The 17,759-nt window shown below is 43.6% G+C and overlaps 1 long non-coding RNA gene across 4 annotated transcripts in view; it reads right to left on the reverse strand.

Annotated features, from left to right (window-relative positions):
- The window catches only part of LOC106850397 (uncharacterized), a 79,980-nt gene that overhangs the window by 21,858 nt on the left and 40,363 nt on the right, over positions 1-17,759 (reverse strand). For 2 of the 4 annotated variants that reach the window (XR_015805744.1, XR_015805745.1), the window contains 2 exons: positions 11,292-11,438; positions 6,071-6,286 (listed from right to left, as the gene is read on the reverse strand). This is a non-coding gene — a long non-coding RNA (uncharacterized LOC106850397). Of the gene's footprint in view, positions 1-6,070; positions 6,287-11,291; positions 11,439-17,503; positions 17,559-17,759 lie in introns of all 4 variants that reach the window. The other 2 variants (XR_015805746.1, XR_015805747.1) reach the window with 2 other exon arrangements.

Below are 17,759 nucleotides of genomic sequence, written 5' to 3' on the forward strand. Positions count from 1 at the left end.
GATATTAACAGCTGTGATAGTGTCAATGTTACTTAGAAGCCTTAACATTTTCAAATATAAAGTATATTCAGTTTTTAAATTATTTCAAGGGCTTTTATGAAATTTTGCCCATATACTAGCACTTTTCAAAACTCTGAATACAGGACCTGAATGCTAGGCTCTATGCAAGACCTGAGAAGCATTTTGGTCCTTCTCAGATGAACTTTCCCAGAGAATCATAGTTACACAACTGTAGTTCTGAAAGTTATTTTCCAAAGATATTTAGAAGCTGCAATGTCAAACTAGTTTGATTTTATTGCTAATTGATTATTTGGGTATTGTCTTTTAGTGAAGATACTCTTGGACACAGAGCTTGCTGATCACAGAGCTCATGGTCTAAAGAAGAAATGGATACTTCAAGTTTCAAAGTTTGGGGAAGAAGAGTATACTTTGAGGTCTCAAAAGAAATAAATTGGTCAGTGAACTTGTGGGCTACCAACACGTATTTTCCTCTATCCTGATTCTCCACTATTTGCCAACAGAAAATCTCAAAAACTCCTGCATCCCAAAGTGTCCCAGTGAAAGTTGCATGGGCACTACCTGTACTTTGTAAACACAAAAATTTCTGTCTGCGGCAGAAATTAAGTCATCAACACCTAATGATCAACATTTACTCTTGATAAGAGTACATTTCCCAAACATTTTCAAACCTTACACGAATCAAAACTTCAGCTGAACTGGCTTGAAAGCCAATCTGTTGTATGTTGTAAAGATGTGCTAAAGTGCAGGACCAGCCTGAAAGGTGGCAGCAGCCTGTCCCAAAGGGAAAATCATCAATAAATGAGCCTGACATCCTTAGCAACTTCACATAAGGAAGAGCAGGTCCCATTGCATCTGCCTTGTGCCATCTTCCTTTGCTATATGGGCTACTTGAAAATTAAAGCAAATATATATAAATACACAATTGCAAGGACAGATAAGTGCTGACACGAGTATTGCTGCTAAAATGAGCTATTACCTCCAGTCCAGGAAGAATGAAGAGGAGTTGACAGCAAAGAAGGGCAAGAAATTAAAGCAGGAGGTAAAACTCAGGGACAACATTCTAAGCCTGAGAGCAGAAAATTAGTCCTTGTGTTGGAGCATTCTACAGATGTGGATTCCTATTTTCTGCCAGAAACTCCCTGCATCTCAGAGCGTATCTGGCACAACTTTATAGATCCTGAGGAGCAGATATTTGAAGAGATGACTGGACAGAAGATACTGTGTTCCCAAAAGAAGTGGAAGAAGCCTATTGACAGTGTATTTGTCCGTTGCCAAATTGTCAAATCAGTTGTTGCAGAAACCTGGATATATTCCCTGTGCTGTCCAAATCAACTGAATAATAGTAAGATTTTTGAAAGCATACCCTTTGTGCCCATACCAGCTAAAAACTGCCTTTGTGAAAAGACCTTCTTCATCCCCACTTTGTCTGTTCCAGTTACAAATTCTCTGGAGAAGGGACTGACTAAGGCTCAGGGCTTGTGTGAACATCACCCAGCACTTGGAAATGCAGCATCAGTTTTGGCCTCTTGCATACAGCACCACATAAAAGGCAGACTTATCACCTTCAACCTGGGATTTAGCAACAAGGTGTTTCAGTGGCATGTGGGAAAAAAGCTCTCTGATCATGTAATAAGGCTGGGTTGAAAGATTTTAATACTGTTTTAGCAAGACCAGCCTCTCCAGGTGGGAAAGCCATTTGCTCAAACTCTTCTACTCTTTTCTGACTTTACCAGCTCCAACAAGATCAGGTGATGCTTCTTATGTGAAATGTCACTTCTTATAAAAGCAGAAAATGAGTTTTGGTTATGGAGTTGGCCTGAGCTGCAAAATGGGTTGGTCCTGAGGCCAGATCCAATCTTAGAGAACAGTGGGAAGTATTCCCAAACTTTGTGATGCAAATGGATACCTTGCAGCAATTCTGACCTAAGGTATCTCCTCCTTTCTACCGTCTTCAAGCACACTGAATAACCTGTGAGCATTTCAATGCCAGCTCTCCATCAGTCATGTTGGCTCCACCAGCAGCTCTCCATTCTCTTACTGGTATGAATGGCCACCTTCCTTCCAGCCACATTAACATTCACCAACTCAAGATTAGACAGAGATTTCTTTTCTTCTCCTCTTTAGGAAGACAAACAGGAATATTACAGGTTTTTCAGAAAGTATCAAAAAGGGAAGCAGTATGCAAAAGAGAACAAAAGTTAAAGAAGGTTTTTCCTCAATGGATGACACCTCAGGCTGATATTCAGCTAATTTGTACACAATGGGTTTCCAAAGCACCTAGACATGAACCTCCACTACCGACTTCTACATTTTCAAATGGCTTTGTGGGGCATAAAAACTGTCAGGAATGGCAATAGATGTTATTCTTGTCTCTGCTAAATCGAGGGTGCCACCTGCAAAGATTCTTAAGTTCAGAACATTTACACTCCCAGACAAGAGAGCTGTGCCACCTATTAGACTGAAGAGTTGTCATTTGCCAAATGCTAGGATTCTCTTAAATAGAAATAGGCACTGCAGAGAAGCACCAATTTGCAGCAAAAAGAAGAGCTCTGGCATCAACTTTTACTGTTTCCTTTAAAGAGATAGAAGAGAACTTTGAAGTGAAACCAATAATGATTCAAGTTCCCATCTCCCCTTGCCTGCTCTGAACAAATCAGAGTCACTGATGTTGGATGTTATTATCTAAATGAAGAAAATGGTAATAACTTCAAAAATGCATTCAGAATTTGTACTCAATAAATGTCTGAGCACTTTTCAGAAAGGGCAGTATAATTATCTCAGTTTTATGAGTGATTAACTGCATTTTAATAGTGAGATAACTAAGGCACAGGAAGAGGCATTAACTTGCTCAGTTGGCCAATCAAATACAAAGAAACAGGGTGAGATATCCTGAATCCCCATCAAGTGCCCTCCAGATAACACTCTTGCTAATATAATCAATTAGAAATATTACATATCACCCATCTTCAAAGAATTTCAGAAAGAGTGAACAGACATCATCAGTGTTAAACCACCCTGTGCATCTCAGTATCCCATTGCATCATCTGCTTTGATCATCTTTGCTCTGTGCCTATAACTCAAGTAATTAATAGTTACCATTATAAGAGGAGTGAGATAATTGACTTATCTGGAAATCACTTCAGAACGATTATTATTAGAAATAGGTCTGCATTCTAAATATACACGTGCCTCTAGATGAGCTAGGCCAAATACCAGCTACATGTGAAGCAACACTGGCACTGAGGCCAGCACAGTGCAGGTGTTTGGGCACCTGTCCTGTGTGCACAAAGCTCATGTGCCCCACTCTGCTGCACCTCTGCCAGCCTGGCCAAGGCTTCTTGCCAGCAACCCTTCACCATCACCACAGCCTGACCCCACAAGAACCTTCATGATCTCTCAGTCAAATCCCAGGAGCTGGAGTAGTTTTCTCTGTACTCTTGACAACATGGACCTTCCATGGCTTGGACAAACACTCGTGGATAAAGTCAGGGAATGTTGCAAAAGAATACTAAAGTAAACCTGGCAATAAAAGAACACAGCTAAAATACAACTGTTTCAGCTTGATCTCCAGGTCATCAGTTCAATGATAAATGTGTAGGTGGTGCCTTCACAGAAAGTCATTAACAGTAGTTTCTTTTACAGCCTGTACTCCATAGCAGCCAAAAAAATTGCACAGCTACCCTTCATCTATCTTCTATCTGGCAAAATCAATAAAAACAAATTTTATAAAAAAAATTATCTGCATCTCCACGTGTCTCATGTAGAGAGCAACAAGGCAGCCATGACATCCTCGCTGACATTCTGTCACAGAATTCATGACAGGGAAAGATCAATTAGCTCTATTGAGCAAACAATATTTCAGTCACCAAAAATAAAGCATTAAAAATTACCAAAGCTATCTCAAAGATCTTGAATTATTACAACAGGACCTGAGGTGGAAGCACAGAAAGCCTCACAGGTTATTACAGTCATCTGTTGGATTTTAAGTTTCTGCCTTGCTTGGATTCCTTGTTGCATGTGTGTTATTTCAGTAGATTTCCTGTAACTACATCAAGTTTAGAGCAATGTTAAATGAGGAAGAAAATAAAGAAAAAAAGAAAATTCAGCTGATTCTTCATGAAGCATTACTATTGACAGCTGACACAAAAGGCAGAGCTGGAGAGGGAAAAAAGCATGGAGCTACTGTTTGTGTCTCCTGAGATATAAAAGGTGTGTGAAGGCCTCAGACCTCATGTGTTCCTCTATCTAGAAATCCAACAAGCTTCAACATTAGTGTCTCTTCATGTCAGCAGCAAAACACAAAAATGAGGGGCATTTCAGATTATTTTAGCCTCCCTAACATTCCTCCTGCACAGCTCTAATTTGACTGTATTGATGTCTTCCTCAGAGGAGATAAAGTTGCCTTCCACAGAGAAATGCAAAGCAAAGGAACTAGACAGAAAGGACTATAATTAACAAAGTTGGATATTTTTTTTACTCTGCAAGTAGGACTCAGTTCTGTGAGTTACTGTCTATACCTTTATACCAAAGCACCTCTGATCTGCCTCCCACAGTTGGATTCAAAGCCAGTAAATAATGACTTTCTCACATAATCACTACACTTGGGGTTTTAACCAACTGAATACTAACTTCTAAAATGAAAGCTCAGTTATGTGTGTGTGTATACATCTGATTTCATACATCCCTATAGTTTGACTCACATAGACAGAGTATTATGTGGCTGAAAGCTCCAGACTAGTTTTTGGGAGTATATAGCAAGCCCAAATTGATAAGATCCAAACCTGGGCACAGGGAACTTGCCTCTTAGTGTGTGTGCTCACAGCACAGCACAGGCTATGGCACAGCAACAAAGAGCCATTAATTAGGCAGCACCAATCCCATGGGTTTAGCTCCATTCCTCTATACATCACATCTTCTGAACTGTCAAATTCAGGGATAATTATTTTTACCCCCCTTTGTCTTTTGGGTACAATGGCTTATGGATAACCACCGATGGCAGCTAATGAATATCTCTGATGAGTATGGCTCTCCTGTTTTGGATGAGCAGCCTCCAAACAGAACTAAAGATCACATTCACATTGTGTCACAGATTAGTGCCTTTCAATGTAACATTTTTCCTTTCTGAAAGCCTCTCTGCCCATCCCTTAGCCTGGCACAGAAACTAAGGACACAGCCCTGCAAGGTGCTCAGCAGCTTCTGTCTCAGTGGAGGTAGAAAGAGTTTAAAGCAGTTAGAATTGAGTCCTTAAAATAATTGTTTGACACAATAAACAGCAGCGATTGAACAAGTACATCCTGATGCTATCCTTGTACATTCCCATGTTACAATCACCACCACCAACGAAGCTGTTCCAGTTAGTCATTGCAAGGTAATTTCAGTCTCCTGCACTGTACTCTGCTTCCAAAACATTAGGGAATAAGCCACCACCAATATTGCAGATTGGATGGCAGCATACGTTAGGAATTTGCTGTAACGCCAGCCCTCAGTGACTAGCATAGCTTCAAGTGTAAACAAACAAAAGCTGCAATTTGCGCCAAATGTTTACTCTGATTTTAAATCAGGGTTAGCTTTGCCAGTACAAATTACACCTCCCTTTGTCTTCAAGAAAGCTGGCCGTAGACTAGAGGAAGTTAGACAAATTTTTTGTGTTAAATGAGTTGTCTGATTAGATAGATGTTTTTACCAGCTTTTACTTCTCCATCTATGACCAGGGCTTTACAGCATTTATTATATCACCATCTTCCAACATTACTCAAACACAGATTTAGTCTGTATCCTCACTAGAAGTTAGGAAGACAGAGATTGATCTGCTGGTGCAAATGACAGCATGAATGCTAGTGAATCAGATCAAACTAGTGGGCATTTATTCACCCTATTAATGTAAGTCATGAAACTCCAATTCAAATTTGGAGTCATTAAAGCAGAGTGCTTATGATTTTCTTGGCCGTATAAAAGCTGAGTATTCCAGATGATATTGTAGCTCCCAAACAATTCCCAGCATGGATGGACTAATGAACAGTGAAAAGAAGCTGTTACTGGCTTTGCTTACCATAACAATGAAGAACTTCCTCATGGGATGCTGCTTTGCACAAGGGCTTGCACAGAGTGGGCTTGGAAGCCACAGGTGGGGACTCCCAATCCCAAGCACGGGCCTCCCAATCAAGTGTGAATCTGTAGCTTTCCCATTACCATCTTTGTTGTGTTTCTCTTCCAGTTGCTCCATCTGGAACTCTTGCTTGTTTTCATCATCTGACATTTCAACAGCCTGAAAACAAGCAAAACAACTCCTCTAAACAACCAAAATGTTTGATCAGATCCTTTATATAAATGAAATGTTAGTGTATGCCAGGCATCTGAACTTGGTAAAAATAAATGAGTGCTTCAAACCCACTATTGTTCTCAAGGTCCCTGACCTTCAAAACATCATTCTATTCTATTTGTAAACAACACAGACATGACAGAACATGTGAATACCACTTCACCCTTTGGTAACAGTATCTATCCCAAGACCTCAAAGTGTTCTGCAAATATTAGCTAAGCCTCTCATGCCTCTAAAGAACTCCTACTCTTCAACAAATATTAGCTGAATCTCAACCTGCACCACTCAGCTCATAGGAGACCAGTGCTCTTCTCCAAGTTCAAAAAGGTTCAATACTCTGGCGAGGGTTATTCAAGAGTTTGTAAAAGACTCAGGCAACAGAAATACAAGTTTATGTCTTCTAAGTATGCCTAGACCTCTGGAAGTTTGTCCAGAGTATCATCCAAACCTGTACACTACTTTTGTCAACTTGAATATTAAACATCAGACCCAAATCTAGACCAACCCAGATTTCATTTAAACAAGAGAAAGCAAGCAAGAAAACCAGAACACTAGTTTACCATTCATCTTCCCACCACCTTTTCAGGTCTCATAGTCATTTATCTTTTTGTGCATACCCAGATAAACCAAGGAGCCTCATCTTGCATTTAGCAAGGAACCAAATGAGGCATGGTGAACTGCACACAGCCCAGCTCAGCACCACGGGGATGAACACAAGTAGAACTCACACAGGTTTCAGGCAAAGAGCAACTCAACACAGCTGCATCAGCACAGCTGGACCAGTTCCTGACCACAGATGTAGGAACATAAAGATAAGGCCATGGTAGCCTCCATATGGTAAACAGCCTGAACTTCCTAGGAGGGCCCACTGGAGGCAATTCATTTCCAAGGCACAGAAAACGTGCTTGGCTTTGACTCACATCTCTTTTTTGCATCTTTTGCAAAACTGGTCATGGACATTTATGTAATGGAAGCTTTCAACACATCTTGTTAAAGGGCATCACTCCAAGCTCTGGCCAAAACTGCAGCTTACATTGATTTTGATTGCCTCTGGACTATGTTTCCATCAGAGGAGCACCTTCCCTCTGTGTTGTTTTGGATCATCCAGAGCTCCCAAGCAGCTCATCTACTCCAGTATTAACAAAAGAAACAGGTAACAACAAAGCCAGAAGTTCAGACCCTGAACACCTCAGAGTTGAAATACATACAAAAGTTTACAACTATGCTCTTATTGGCTGTACATGATGACTTATTCCATTAGTGAATCAGTTATCTTCCTAAAGAAGGGATACTACTCTCCATTAACATAAAATCATACTCAATCTAATACAATGCCCAGTCTATAATGACAGATAATGTGTAAAGTTGGGGTTTTTCCTCCAGAATTTTTTCTTCTATATTTTATGCTATCTTCAATTGCATTTCAACCTAAATTGAAAGCTGATTGAGGATGACACAGGATAAAGCAAGGTAATAGCAGTCAGTATGAGGTTAAAATTCTCCAGAGGTTACTTTTTTATTGCCCAGAAGGGACCAGTCCACACGGGTGTTGGCTTTTGGCCTTTTTACAACATATTGTTGACTATTGGAGTGCACTGTGACCATTACACAACACTAATAATGAGTATTCCCAGAGCCTTCTAAGCACTTCAGGAGCAAAAAGAGCAGGTCGATGAACAGCTTCATGATAGCCTGAAAGTACCCTCTGGTTCCCTTGGTATGGAAAAGCATTTTACTACAGTGCACTTATACCCATGGGTAAAATGCAGTGAAAAAAGTGAGAGCTAGGAGCCTGAACTAGCCAGGCAAATTCAGGAGGAAAACAAAACCTGCATCATTACTTTGGTGTTGGGTGGGAAGGCTCAACACAAGTGAAGTGATGGATTGTTTCCCTGAATGTCTGCAGCCCAGGACTGGGAACCTTTCCAGGGGTAGAACAGAGGTCCCCACTTTTGGCAGAAGGGAACCATGCAGATTTTGGTGTGACTTACAGAGTTGATCAAACTAGAACAGCCTATTTCAGCCTTCAAAACAGGGAAGAAACAAAAACCCAAGAGAGGTCTGACACCCACTTTCCTCATTCCATGATTCAAACTGCTAGAAGGAAGAGTTCTTCAATCAATATAAGTGATTTTTCATTCAGCAGAACTGGCACACAGGCCAAAAGGGTTGAGAAACACTTCTGCTCTTTGTAAGAATCCTGTAGGATTCTCTCTTCCAAGAGGTCTGCTGGAGGTCCTGATCAGGCTGGTGGTTTCCCAGGCACTGTTTCCTATTTTGGGGTCCTCCTTCCATCACTGCACCACCAATGTCATGAATCTGGGTATGTGGTTAAACACTGCACCCTGAACATGGTTACCAGTCTTCAGGCTCTCCAAGGCTTGAAATGCTTCTGAGGCAATACAGTGGTGAAGAGCCTCACAATCCTGGAGGAATTCCTTTTCTTCAAAAGCAGGTTAGGAAAGTGAATCTGCCTCCTGTCTGAATAGGCTTCTCCAACTTTTCCCTGGCTAAAGAGCTGCTCTCAAACTTCTTCATAGCCAGTATGATGTCAATTCTTCATCTACTTGTGCTGCCTTACTGCAGATGGTGTAGCAGAATGCCCAGCTGGAATTACCCTGGCACAAGGCACGGGGAGCAGGACAGATAAGGTGGTTGTGCTATTGCTCCCCCCTCTCTGCATGGAGCCCCAGAGGCTCCCCTGTGTGACTCCCTGAGCTGAACTGGCTCTGCAGGCTCCAGACTTGCCAGGTGAGTCCCCCCACCCTCCCGTGCCCACAGGTTACAACCAGCAGTGCCAAGAGTACCACGGGCAGGTTCCTGTTCTGCAGAATACTCCAAAAATGTAAGTTAAGACACTCCCTGCCCTGAAACACCTCATGTTTAAACAAAAAAGGAAATCAAAAGATAACAAAAAAGGGGTGGCCTTAACAAGGGCATACAGTTAATCCAAAAACCTGGTCTTTTACTGATGAGCAATGCACATCTTACCACTGATGCTGCCAGTGGTGTTTGTGACAGACCAGTGGAGTCACAACACACCTGATGTATCTGGTGCTTCCCATGGGCAATGTGTGCATTTGGAGAGAGCTTGGAGCTAGGAAACCTCACTTTTGATGTTGTGTATCAGGATGAACAGAGGATCTGCTTTCGAAATGATACCTTCATACCTATCCACTTATGTCACACCATAGACTGCTCTTGAAGCAAGAGCAATTACATAACATTCTCATCTTCATTTTCCTGCTGTCCAGCCAGCCAGGAGGAGGTCACATCTCCTCTAACAATTTCTTTGCTTTGCAGCTCACTCCTACATATTTCAAAGGAGCTGCCAGTATTGCATTCTTTTCATAGAACCCCAGGGAAGTTCTAACCTCAAAATTAAGCAAAACAAAGTCCTTTGAATATTTTCCAATTAACCTAAGATTGACACTAACACTTTTCATGTTCCCACTATTTGAACAACTGGGTTTCTCCTGCATGCCTCAGCTGTCAGGCCTTTTGGACCATCAAAGATCTAAGTTACTCCTTTCCCAAAGATTACATTGGTTTTAAAACTCAGAGACCCTTTCCTACTAAGATCGTTCTAGGTTGTGTTATTTAGTGGAAGAGATCAGAGAAGCCTCTCAGCAGCCCAAATCCAGGGAAGATATCAAAGAAGAGACAGCATGGCAGGTTTCTCATACACTAGCACTGAGGACAAGTTAACACTGCTGAAAGCCTCCAGGGTTGCACAGTCTTACAGCAGAAATATCCAGAAAAACAGATATGACAGAGGTAGTTCTGAGTGTCTAGAGCCAGCAGAGAGCATAATGGCAATGCCATAAAAAATGGCAGGAATCAGGCAAGAGGCTGGAGGTAGCAGGCACGGTCCCATTCTGGGGCTTGCAGAAGTGTGTTGGCTCATTAGCCAAACTTTCTCTGAGTTAATGGTGATGCTGAAACACAGGAACCCTCTCAATTGGCTAGAAAAGCAGGTCTGCCACCAGAACTGCAGGCAGCTTCTGTGCATCCTGGAACAGAGGGAGGAGAAGGCTCCCAACACAAGAGCAGCACTGCCCACAGACACACAGCATGCAGGGAGCACCCAGCACTTTAGAGACAAAGTGTTTGTGCCCCTTGTCACTCGTTGTTGCTTAGGCAAGGCACATCTAAAAGCTATTGGGCAGGTTGCCAAGGTGTCCCAACTGCCGAGGTGGGGAGTTCCTGAGCACTTTCTGTCCATTAGCTTGTAAATGTCCCTCTGAAGAGGGTGAAATATTGTCGCCCACACTTTATAGATAAGAATAGTAAGGCACAGAGAGCCAAGTATCCCAGTTCTCTCTCCCTGCTTTCTAAACCATAAACAACAGTAATTCTTCCCTCAGTTACTGGAAACAACAGGCTCTTTCAGAACCAGGGAAGCTGCCCCTTGCCTGGAACCAAATAGCCAAAAGCAGTTGAAGGTAGCAGCCTGCAGCCTATGCAGTGCCAGACATGGTTTTCACCCTGAGAACTTTTCCTCCAGCACATCTCTGGGGTCTTTTTCTGTACTCACAAAAACATTCTGTGCTCTGTATGCTCAAGGAGTTCACCTTCAATAAATAATCCGAACAAAGGGAGTTACTGCTGGCACAGTTGCATGGGTTGCTTTAGGGACAGTTTGCAGCAATGTCAAACTCACCTTTACTGGTGGCTGCTACCACTTACTGGGAAGGAATCCAGCCCCCAAAGGGAACACTCAGTAATATCAAGAGCCAAGAGCAATTTCATCCCCATTAGTTAATATCAAATATAAAGGACACATTCCAGTACATAGCAAGTAGTCTTTGCCTCCTTGAAAGACAGTTATGGAAGATTTGGGGTTTAGGATCCGTAAATGACAAAACAGAAATACATCAAAAAAGAAACATTTCAGACTAATTTCAGGATAGCATTGCTCAGTTAGCATCAGTAGCTCTCAGATTATTACCTGGAAAATCCTGGGTCAGAGGCGTACTGTTGACCCAATCCAGAGAGCCAGCAGAGAGCCTCATGGGCAGTATTGATGAGAATGTTGAGCAAAGTGGCCAACAGCCTCCGTTCTGGTTTTAATAAAATGAAGCATCATTCATTCTTCCTGTGTGGAGAAACAGAGAAAACAGTGGGTCATTCTGAAGGCAGAGCAGACTTCTTCATGTTGGGTCAATGGACCAGCCTGAAGCTGTGCAGAGATTGCTGTTTAGTCTGCAGGTGTACTACAAAATGTTTCAGCAGCAAAGGTGCTCCTTCCCAACACTGCAGTTAAGAGGATAAAGGTAAAGATGCATTCACCTCATGGCCCTTGAGGAACTATTGCATCCCTATGGAGATGTGGCAAAAGGAATACGAAACTTAGTAAGGGTCATGAACTTCTACAAGAACAGTAGTCAGCTTGTCTGTGACTGCAAATTTCCAGCTGAGCTAGCCCAAAGCTGATGGAGAAGGCCAGGCTCATCCATTAACTCTGCAGGTTTTTAGTGGCACACAGCTGTGCTGCACCCCTGGAACCAGCCCTAAGACGGCACAGAGCCTGCTTTCACTTGGGCCAGGGCAGAAAAGAGAAGCTGCTGGAGGGTACATGTAGGGATGGTGGATGTTCACAGAGCAGGGCTAAGGGACCATGAAAACTCCTGTCTAACTTTGGCTCTCCCAGAGATGTTCTGCATGGCCTTTTGACAAACATCTCCCTCACCTTCCTTCTCCCTCATCTCTCAAAGCCCTTTGTTTCTCCATGGGGAAAAAACTCAGGAGTAAAGAACTTTCCCCTGTACCATGAGCCAAATAGACCAGTGATAGCAAAGCATATAATAGAAGTTATACTGCCTAGAGGAGGCAATAGCTCTCCCTTAAGTTCCCCACAACCACCACGTTCCTGCAACAGTTTCTAGTTCCTGGCAAAACCTGGATCAGAAAACAACTTCACTGCTAAATAAGCGCAAGTAGAAATAAGTAAACAGTCTTGCACTCTGTCGTATTCCCTGAAAGACTGAGCCTGCCAGCAAAGGCAGCACAGACTCTCAGAGCAGTAAACAACCAAGCAGGCACAGCAAACAAACATTTCAAACCCTGTATGTCAAAAAACCTCTCTTTGGAATAAAGAGGTGAAAACAGTTTCATAAGAAAAGAGGAAGTTTTCTCCCCTTCCTTTGTCCCCACTTCCCCAGCCCTTCCTTCCCTTGTTTACTTTGTTTCCCTGTTTCAAACCAAGTCAGAGAACCTTTGGTATTTGTGGCACTGGGCTCTGTTTAACTCCAGCTGTGCCCACAGCCTCCATACTGGTTTGGTAAAATCTGCCCAGTCTGACAAAGTGGTTTCTCAAGCTTGAAATAAAACCATAGTGATTTTTACACTACTAAGATGAATGGCCCTTGACAGGACTAGCAATTATCTATGAATTCCAAAGAAAAGGCTTGTTGCATGGCAAAGCAACGTGCTCCACACAGCACTGTGGCAGGGGGATTCAGGGGGCTTTCTATGCTTTTGCTCTGGCACCTCTTTTGAAATTTGACAGCATTGAGAGCTTCGAAGTAAAAAAAAAAACAAACAAAGAGCCAAAGAAGAAACCCCCAAGAGTCCAAAGATCCCACAGGAAAACAGCTCAGAGGATTTTTACCTGTCACAGGCATGGGGTTGGAAGGAGCTCTTTGCTAGTCTCTGGTAAAGGAAGAAGCAGCATCCAAATTCAGAAGAAAAGCCCTTGCCAGGAGCACCAACCATGAGGCTTCCTTGTGGGAAAGGGGATCCTGTGGTGCTCCCCACCACAGGGCATCTGTGCCTCTCTATTTACAAGGAATACTTGCATACATGGACCCAGAGATGAAGAAGGCAATTTGTTTCCTTATGTTAGATTTAGGAGTGGCTGCTTGGGATCTAACACCCTGCTGTTATCAGAGAGGGTCTGTGGCCTGTGACTGTGTTATCAGTTATCAGAGAGCCCCCTCGGGCAGGGACTGTGGGAACAGATGCTGACCTCAGCCTGCCAGCAGGAGAACAAACCTCAGCACTAAAGGGCAGGACGCCACGAAATAAGACTCCTTGAGAAAGGAAACCGGGAGAAACCGAAGCTGAAATCTTGATGCTTCTAGGAGCCATGGAGAGGGATAACTGAACAGGGTGAGACATGGCCAGCACAGGGTTGCACAAGGACAGGCTGAGGGTCTGAGCAGCGCCAGCAGGCTGGGCCAGCTGGGGAAGGAGAAGCAACACCTCTGCTGCAACCAAGGGCTGCTTCCAGGGCGGCAAGCAAAACCTGTGAGCGCCAGCCACGCTGCTGCTTTCTGTTTGTCTGCTCACTGAGGTCTGGCAGACAGACTCTCCCTTCCATGTGTGCCTGGTCAGTGCCCAGCACAGCACCAAGAGCCTCTCAGTCCTGCTAGAAGGGAGAAAACAAGCCTTTGCCCAGGATGAGACTGACACGGGGAAGGTAGGTGGTCAGCCCGTCCTGCTTTCATGTCTTTTCAGACTGAACATTTTGGAAAGAAAGTTTGCCTCAGATTGAGCCTCTGTCTGGGATTAATTCAGCTCAAATTTGTAGTCACCGCAGGCAGCAGGGAAGCTGCAATAGCTATTAGAGGATAAGCCAAAGAAGTAAAAGCAAGCAAGGACAAAGAATAGTCCTTGCCCTCCCTCCAAAACAGAGCAGAGGCACAGGGATCCAAATCAAAAAACAGCTACTAGTGGCCAGTGCTAGCGAGTCACTGTGTGCTGGCCAGCAGCAGGACAGCAGCCTGGCCAGAGCCTGGCTGCCAGCAAGAGCTCTGGCACAGGAATGTGGCACACCCTGCTCTGGTGTCCGGGCCAAGCAGTCCAGAGCTGACTTGGAAGGCCATGGAGCTGGGAGCTGCTATGAACTGCAACAAGGGGGAAAAGGGAGAGGAGTGCTGCCCCTGCTCCCCACTGCTGCTCTGCCACAGGGAAGCAGCCAGCTCACCTCCTGGTATTGCTGCTGGCTGAGTACCACCAAGCTGTTGGTATTGGTCATCCTTTAGTTGGGGGATCTGAGTGGACAAGATACCCAGAAAGAACAAATTGTGGAAAGAAATGAGGCCATTGGATGGTGGAGACGGAAAAAAATGCAGTGAGAAAGGTCAGCAGCCAGCAGCAGCATCCAGGACGGCTGAGATCCTGGCTGCCCTCGCAGGCATAGGCACCGCTTCCAGAACTTCAAGGAGATGGCAACCCCATGCCTGAAGGCTGGAGGTGGTTTCCCATCCTCTCCCCCAGCAACGCAGGTCCCTCCGGACGGGAGGTGGCAGCAGATGGCCACGGCAGCCCCGGCCGGGACCGCGGGCATCTCCGGGGACACGCCGGGACCCGCGGGACAATCCCGGCAGGAGCTGCTCCCCGAGAGCGTCCGTCCTCCCGGGATGCGGATGCATCGCCCCATCCTGCCCGCTGGCTCCGAGCCCCCATCCCATTCCACACACGCCACACCCTGGAAGTGCTTTGCCACAAGTTGAATTGTTTTAAAAACAGCCTTTATCGAGAAAACAGATGGCAGCAACTAGGAAGCTCTGATTATTATTGATGAATGCAGGATTACAGTTGGCAATAGGACATACTGGGAGCAGAAGAAATATTAACCAGTGGAAGAGGGGGAAAAATCATGGAGTAAAAAGAATCATGGAATCATTCATGTTGGAAAGGACCTCTGAGATCACCGAGTCCAACCTTGGACCTAACACTGCCAAGTCCACCACTAAACCATGGCCTTAAGCACCACATCTACAGTTTTTTAAGAACTGTTCCAGGGAAAGAGGAAGACATGTTATCCAAGTCTCAACAGGCTCTCAACAGTCAAGAATCATGGTCAGACAACATAAGGATGCACAAATGTTTGGCCCCTGCATCATTTATCAGCTTCCACCAGAATAAAAGTCTATCTGAAATTTTAAGAAAAAAAAAGTAACTGGACTTATTTTCCAGTAATCTCTGATTTCCATTTTGTCTGCCATCTTGAGAAATACCAACAGGAGATCAGATCAGCCCAGCTGAAACAGGGTGTCCCAGAGACTTGTCCCCTCTGTATACCTAGGGCTACCTTCCTCAGACCAACAGAACTTGGAAACCAGCTGGATTTTAGAGCTCCTACAAGTTATCTCTCCAGAGCCATACAGGAAATCATAGTTGAAATAAAGACACAAAAGAGTACAGATACCAGTACAAGGAACAGATTGGGACACCCTGTAGAGCAAGTCCTACCTCTCATCCCTTTTCCAGAGGCTGGTACCTGGTGGGTCTCTCCAGTCTCTGTCTCCATTCAGATGCCAGTGCCACACAGCCAACATCCAGATAGTGCACCACTGGTTTAATTGGCTCCTCTACCCCAAGTGAAAGTTGAACTTGAAAGCAGTGATGTTTGAGGTCAGTCCTTCAGCCACCCTTTTTTATTTTCGTGTGCCAGACCTCACTTCTGTCACCTGCCCTTCCAACAGGAGAGGTTCACACACAGCTGTCTCCCAGAAGCAGCAACAGATAAAAACCAGCAGGCAACTTTCATTTCCTCTGCCCAGAAAAAACTTACCTGTGTTCTGGGAGAGCCCCCTAGGAAATGTAATGGATTGTAGAGTGCAATGCTGAATGGGAACTCAAAAAGTTACTGATACCACATAACCATGCCTGGAGACACTGGGATCTCCACTTTGAGAATTTCTGGTGTGGTTTTTGGGGAGCTGGATTTTGGAATTTTTGGCTGGTGAAGTCTGTGTATTTGTTTTGTTTATTCTTTTTTAGATCTTAAGCAAGGAAAATTATATAGCCTTGCCAGAAATCCATTAACTCCTCTTACCCTCAGAAAATACCATCACATATCTAGGCTTGATCACATTTTCTGTCCCAAGGTAAGCTCAAGACTTTCAGCCTTATCCACAGCCAGTAGAAATGTTTTCTCTTCACGGTATCTGTTTACACTTTTAAAGGCTATTCACAATGCCCTGTTTCTCCACCTGCAGAAGAACCCTTCAGACAGAGAATCCTTGATGGAACAGCAACTCACATCTGTTAAAATTTATTGCTTTCATGGATCATTTTAAATGTAACAAAGAGGGGGAAGCAGAGAGACAAATCTTGAACCCAGAAGCTATTTAGTAGTAATAATGGAAGTCACATAATCCAAAAGTGTGGTTTATTCTGTTTGCTTTATTTTAAAAACCAGATGTAAAATCTGTTTACTGAAGACTGTATTGAAGTGGAAGAAGTAGACTTGCCTGTTTTACAGGTTACTATGGAGACATCTTTCCCCTCGTTACTCTGTAAACAGACCATGCTGCACAGAAGTGAGAAGTTCTTATTTTTTGCCATTCAAAAATTGCCTGTGATTGGAACACTTCACGCGCTATGAACAAGTAAATATCTCTGGGTAATTAATTTTCTTAATCCCAAATTTGGCCAAGGGAAACTGAACTGACCAAGCAATGAATGTCAAAGATAAATATTTTACAGTATTGCAATTCTAGTTTTGAAGTCCAAGCAGAGAACCGATGGCTTCACTTGCTACTAGGTTCCCAAAACCTTTGATATTTGTCCCCAGAATAACAAAGGCAAAACTCATCAAGCATAAATAACCACAACCCTTTTTCCTCAGCTATGTTTCTAAGAAATTATTGTGAATTACTGTGCATAGCATCAGAGTATGAGAATGAAGGATATCAAAAACTGGATCTCAATTCCCAGTGGCCCTCAGGTCACAACTACTGTATTTTTTGTTAACATTTTTTTCTTTTAAATTATTACAGGTAAACTAAACAGGTAAACTAAGATGTTCCTTAATCAACACCATGGCAACATTGTATCTATGGTCCATGGCTCTCCAAAAGTACACCTTCAATTTCACACTTTTTATTTCACCAGCACTCTCAAAATGCCCAAGATGCAGCATCTGTCCATCTTGGCCTTTCATACAGCTTCCCCTCTGCTAACATCTTGACACTTCACTACAGTTTGCAGAAACCGTAAAGAATTTTTATCTATTTCTATTGCAGTTATATTCTATTCTATTGCAGTTTTCTTCTTTCTGTAAAGCTTCCCCAGAAATCTGAACTAGAAATAAGACAGGCAAAGCTGCAGCAATGGGTGAGGATTGAAACCAGATAAGAAAGGGCAGCAAAAGATCAACAGGGTAGAAGCAGACAACCACTGTAAAGGTGGCTCTGGTGGGAAACTTACCCGAGTCCATCAAAACCTGAGTCACAAGTCACGTATGGCCATGTAAGCAGCATTCCTGTTGTGAACAAAATAAAAAAAAGGAGAACCTCCTTTTGGAGAGACAGCCACAAACAGTGCTCCCACATGACCCGAGGACACTCATGGCAAAAGAACACAAAGCCCAAGCACTTTTGGTCATCAGAAGTGCTCGGATCACCAAGCAGGGGCAGGACAGAGGAGGTCTCTGACAGACCCCATGAGGACATTACACATACAA

This window comes from Sturnus vulgaris, chromosome 10 (assembly GCF_052056855.1).
Source record: "Sturnus vulgaris isolate bStuVul1 chromosome 10, bStuVul1.hap1, whole genome shotgun sequence".
Lineage (NCBI taxonomy): Eukaryota > Metazoa > Chordata > Aves > Passeriformes > Sturnidae > Sturnus > Sturnus vulgaris.